Raw genomic sequence first — 6000 nt, 5'->3', positions numbered from 1 at the left:
GAAACCGTCGACAAATAACGCGCAGGGAGGGAAATGGGGAAAAACAGGAGAGGGGCAGTTTTAAAACAGAGAGAATATGCTAAAAGAAGAGGAGGGCACAACGGTGCTGAAAAGAGAGTGAGGGCAAAATTGAATTGTAGATTGAGGGAGCCTCTCTCCTCCCTCTCTCCCTCCCTCTTTTATTTATCTCATGTGAAGCCACGCCTCCCTCCTTTCACTTGTCAGTGCATCCATAACAGTGAGCTGTCTGCACCGGGGCTGTGCGGGGGGTGAGACTCGCTCATCACTTTGCCAGCGCGAGCCGATCTGAGCTGAGCGGACAGGAGAGGACGGTGTAGCCCGGCCAAACAGGTGCGTGAACGAATATCTGATCACTGATGTCTGTTTAGAACAGCTGACAGGGGTATGTGTCCCCCCCCCCATCCCCTCTTCGTTGGAGGATGCCGGTCCTCTGCAGGACTTGCTTCCTACCGGAGTAGCGTATCTAGAAGGTACAGTGCTGGAGCTCTGCCCTAGTTTACACTCGGATGCTCTGATCCATTCTGTTCGCCTCTGAGATTTGTGCATGTCGCTAACGTGGCTGCTCATTGGGGTAAAAGAGATCAGACCTCTGGTTTAACGGATGCTCCACAGGATCTGGCTCTGAGTCAGAGCAGCGAGCCGATAGGGCGTCTGTCTGTTTGCTGTGTGGACGAAGTTTGGAGTTTCGGAGACGGACCCTGTCGGCGTGTGCCATGTCTCTGCCTGGTTGTAAAGCAACTCTCTGGAAGTTGTCTTACTGTTTTGCATAGATCCTCGGTATTACTTAGATTGCCCTTTTTACAGCAAAGCAAGCATTTAAAGCTGTGCTGGTTCTTTTGTCTGTCTTGGTGTTTTTTGCGTGTCCTCCTGTTTTACATTCTGCAGCGACAAACGGACAAAATTCTCATTAGATGACGACGAAAGGAACAATCATAAAGATGTTGCCACTTTAAAAGTCGCCGTGTGGAGTACTTTAGCAGGTGGGAACCATATTTTGGGCGCCAGCTAGGTGTCCACCAGTCAGCCATCGTTCAAGAGTCGCCATTTCACCAGTTGCAGCTGCTGCCGCCCTACCGCCACCTGGTCTCAGCGAATGTACTCACTGTCAGTGTTTTGTCAATAGCTTTATGGGTCAAAAGGCTGTGTCATCACCAAGCGGTGGCGGTTAAGAGCAGCGGAGGGATAGGGGGGGGGGGGGGGGGGGGGGGGGTGTGAGTGCTGACCTAACGGTAGAAATATTTATGACAGAAGCATCTGAACGTCCCTGAATGCCGCCTGATGGCGGACGGATGAACGAGTGCAAAGATGGAGGGATGGCTGGGAAGAGAAGAAGCTTTGGGGATCTGTTCTTTAAGCATTCATTATTTATTCCAACACACTCATGGAAGCTCTAACCCCACATCAACTGGCCTCTTTTCTCCCCCACGAAATGTCAGTGGACCGAAAGAGGATGCTCCGGCTTGCTCTACCTGCGAGTTCGTCCCCTGGTGCACGTCGAAACTGCTACTGTATGCTTACGCTCCGCGCCCGGATCATCATATGCAAGCTCAGACGCTCTCCAGACATAATTGCTTGGTAACTCTTGCGATTGTTATGGGGAAAAGGAATAATATCCCAGCCACAGACCTGCACACATGCTTGCGTAAAATGAAGCTCGCGCACAACACTTGTACATCGCCCCGTTCACAATCAGCCATTTCCTCAATTTTATTGTCCCCCTCGTGGTTTTTAAGACCCAAACTCCCCCCCTCACCCATGCGAACATGCCGACAGAAAAAGGGGAGGCGATGACCTTGAGACCTGTTGATGTTTTTATTTTTTTTGCAGCAGCAGCAGCCGTGTTGAGAATACACGAGAGGCCTACGGGACTCCTGGAGAAAACGAGGTGCTCGACATGCTGATTGTAAAAATTCACTCAAATTGCGCGAGAGGGCTGTTTGATGCAGTCAAAGGGAAACACGCATGAATATGTATCGTATGCTAATGCCGCGCGCCGTAGCTGTTGTCGAAGGCAGAGAACATGTTCCCCCAAGTCCCCCCACCCCCACCCCCACCCTCAAAGTGCTATTGACAAACCTGTTGTCAGCCGGGCCTCCTCTCCTGGCCAGGGGGCAGTGTTGTCAGCAGCCAAGGTGACACTGCAGGACGTCTGGGCAATGTCTGCTCATTTTAACCACAACTTTTAACCTTTTGTGGTCAGGTGCGGTTTAGATAGGGTGAAATTAATGGGCCTAAATCTAACATCCCCTAGATGAGCTGTTCAGAAGAGCTTTTTTTACCCACTACAACTAAAACCATTTGGTCATTATCATAAATCCTTTTTAGAGGCATGTGCCAATTAGGATTCTTTGCTAAAATTCATTTCAAAGGACACGGATCAGAATTAGATTCTTCATTAAGGTTGATACAATCCAGGCTAACAACACGCCTTTAAACTCAGTAACTGTAGGAAAATAGTACTCTATTTTCCGACAGTATCACATGTGCTCATTCACAAATGATATTCCAAACCCTCCGCCTCCTCTTCTTCTTCCATTCCTTTCTCTTAAAGGGGCCATGTATTTCCACCCTGAAAAGAGAACACAAACAAAAGCATATATTCACCTTCAAATCAAACAATATATGGCAAGCGTTCGTCCTGACGGTGCCTATGAGCCTGAAAAGAGCTTTGCACCGGGCGTGATGAGCAGACGTGAACATTGTTGTTTATCCGCCGGCATCACCGCAGAACCGTCACAAAGCAGGCTCCGTCCGGCGATGCCTCGCAGTAAAGGGACCCCTCGGCGTGGTGGAGACCAACCCAATCTACAGGGTCACGGTTACTTAACCTTTCTTTTGACATCTCTGCAGCCCGTCACAGACTCGCTTGGCTCCATTGCTTCTCCTTGTGTATTCTTTGTGCACATGTGCAACGTCGTACTTGCAGTCATGCGGTCTTGACATTTTGTCCTAATCAGAGTTTCTGCAGGTCATGCAGCATGCTGCTTCAACACTCAGTTAAAAGAACCACTTTTATTGTCCTTGCCAATACAGACGTCGCTTTATCATTTGTTTCTAAATAGATATCTGACCCAATGCATAAGGCTGACTTCTTCAATATAATCACATCTTACTCTTGTTAACATGTTTTCAGGCTAAGCAGCTTTTTTTTTTAGCGCTCAGGTAAAGTTTGCATGTTTACTCTCTATTTTGAAGTGATTTTGTCTCTTAAGATGTATCAGATTGGTTCCAGTCAATCTTATGCAGACAAAAGTTACATAAAATGTTATCCTGCTTTTTAAACTCTTCCACCTTTTATTGACTGTTTTTCTTGAATGTTAGAAAAACTTAGTGATGGGGGTTTTAGTGAAGAGCAGTACGCATGAAAAATACCTACCCAACACTTACATATGGGCCCCGTATAAGAAGGGGCAAGGCTGAAAAATAGGCCTTAACAAGTTTGATATAAGACAGCTCTGGGTAAACAGTGAAGCCTACATGAGTACTTGATGTATTGCAGAGTTTGAACTCATTACATTAGTACCTAGTTGAGTCTCAACTAAGACCTACAGTGGCTGCACATTTGGTGATACAGTTTGTCCCAGTGGGTCCTGTACAAGCATCCAGCACGGCAGCAGCGGTACGTGAACATTAATACCTGAACACATGCAGAATGTTTCTGTGCAGAACCGAAGACACAATGCAACGTTCTTTAGCGCAGAAAGTGACACCAATAAAAAAACAGAGAGGACTCCTGGCTCACTAGACTCCGCTATTTGGGAGCATTAAAGATTCTCATGCGGCTACAGTGGAGAGATTTTTACACCTACCATCCAGTATAAGCAAAATCCACCACAGACTGGTTCACATACTCATGTAGCCCAGCCACTCCTTCACTGCGTGCGCTCAGTTCTACAAGGAAAATCCAGATCCATCCATCCATCCATTCTCCATACCTGCTTGTGATAATGGGAGTAGACATGGGGTGAGGGGGATCAATTATGGTGTTTTAAAGTATTTAAACACCAACATAAATCTGCAAATCTAAGTAGTAAGTAGTTGGCGTTTGAATGAGAAATTAGACCCCTTGATTATTAGGATGTCCTTAAAGTGTTTTTTGCAGAAATTCGTCATAAACCTCCGAGACAGACACGGTTCTGCAACTATTGTTGCACTATTTGTTCACTTTAGAATAGATTTATTGTAGTTGGTCGGCAAGCAGCCTTAAAGTGAATCACCGTTCATCTGGACGTACAAACCGCCATCACCACACGCCGTAATGAGGCGGCTTTAGGGGATTCAGCATTTGAAATCTGTGTTGCTGCTCCCGTCAGCAACGTGAAGGGCGTTTTTTTTTTTTTTCACAATGCCTCGACTAGAAACCTTGCAGAGACGGAGCAGAGCAGTCAGCGGCTCGTCGGACAAAACAACCACTTGCCGATGCGTTTGATCCAGCGTTTGCTTGTGTTGGTGCCAGACGCAGACAGGGGTGGCGCAGTGTGTGTGTGTGGACGTTCCCTGTTGATGTGTGGACATCTGACTGCCGCGTGTGAGTGCAATCAGATTTCAATCTCTCCCGTCTGTACGGCTGAGTTGGTGCAGCAGAGTTGCCCCACGGGAAAATGTAATTATACCCTGCTGGCCACAGAGTGCGGGCTTCACTGCCCTATCTGTCCCGAGAGACAGCCGCTCCAGGCCCCTTCTCACTGCGAATATCAAGCAGCAGCAACGTTGCTAAAGCCATGTTATATTACCAAATTCTCTATCCCATGTCTTTCTCTAATTGGCGCTTTAAATATGGTAGTTTTTTTCTTCTTCTTCTTTTTTTTTTTATAGCTGTGAATAATTCGTTGTAGAATTAACTGATGGTTAAGAGCAATGATTATAAAGATATTAGAACAGGGAGGAAAGAAAATGTAATTATGCTTGAAACCCGTTTTGGCTGATAAGCAAGGTCTTATCAGTTCTGGTGTAATTATTACTTTAAGAATTAGAATTTCCTTCACTCTACCTTTTTTTTTTTTTTTTTTTTTTTTTTTTTAAAAAGTGATTCATTGATTTTTTTTTTTAAGAGCGTTTTAGATTTCTTTCTTCACTCCCAGTGTTTTCCTCCTTTCTTTTATCTCTGTGTTTGCTCTGCTGCTCGCTTCCAGTGGAGGTGCATGCTGGGATGGTGTCCATTAGTAAGGCAAAACAAACACACCCTCTCTCCCTGAATTTCGGCAAGCAATCAATGAGTGCACTCAGATAGCAACAGACTAAGTGGCCTATTAAAGTCACAATTAAATGAATATAGGACTGCAGGACTCATTGGTGAGTCCTGCAGTCCTCTGACCCGGACCAACCTAAAATTGCTTTTCATTCTGCTGTAATTTACTGTTCATAGGGGACTTTTGGCCTGTCTTGGCTTGAAAAAAAGGGTCAAATAGAAAATTGATTAAAACAAAAAAGAAGGAAGTTAAACACAGAATAAAAAGTCTGAATCCTTTTTTTTATATATATAAAAATCAGTTCTGCTGCAGAGTGAATGCTGGCTGTGAATAGTGACGGGGATGCTAAATTAGCCACACTCTGAGCTGTACCAGCTCAGGCAGAAAAATAAAGGAGGCCTACCAGGGTCGGATCTATTGTTGCTCCTACTGGGACGACAACCGCAACATGCCCAGTGCCGTTTAATTCACTAAAAAAAAAATCCCAAAATATGACTCATATTTGTTTGTAAAGTGCTGGATTACAATTAAAAATGAAGATAGACCTTTCAGATTCAAACTCCATAGAATGCTGCTCTTATTGGTGTTATAGTTCAATATCATACATTAATACCACGTGCAACCGAATAACAATTTTACCAGAATTGGCATGTTTCCTTGCTCATCAGGATCAAAATTAAGAACTTCTGCCATTTTCAGTCTATTAGTCACCAGCATGTACTTTCTTACATTTTCTTTTTTTTTTTTTTTACTTTAATGAGAAATCAGATAAAGGTTAGGGATAGATGTT

At 44.9% G+C, this 6000-nt stretch overlaps 1 protein-coding gene across 4 annotated transcripts in view; it reads left to right on the top strand.

Moving 5' to 3' along the window:
• The first annotated feature begins 220 nt into the window (after positions 1-220).
• sulf2a (sulfatase 2a) overlaps positions 221-6000 on the top strand; it is a 65310-nt gene continuing 59530 nt past the window's right edge. For all 4 annotated transcript variants that reach the window (XM_036151492.1, XM_012858372.3, XM_012858351.3 and 1 more), the window contains exon 1: positions 221-351. The gene's annotated coding sequence lies outside the window, so the exon portion shown is untranslated. The remainder of the gene's footprint in view (positions 352-6000) is intronic.

Source organism: Fundulus heteroclitus, chromosome 20, assembly GCF_011125445.2.
Source record: "Fundulus heteroclitus isolate FHET01 chromosome 20, MU-UCD_Fhet_4.1, whole genome shotgun sequence".
Taxonomy (NCBI): domain Eukaryota; kingdom Metazoa; phylum Chordata; class Actinopteri; order Cyprinodontiformes; family Fundulidae; genus Fundulus; species Fundulus heteroclitus.
The sequence above is the reverse complement of the archived record's forward strand: the minus strand, read 5'-3'. Positions and strand labels throughout refer to the sequence as shown.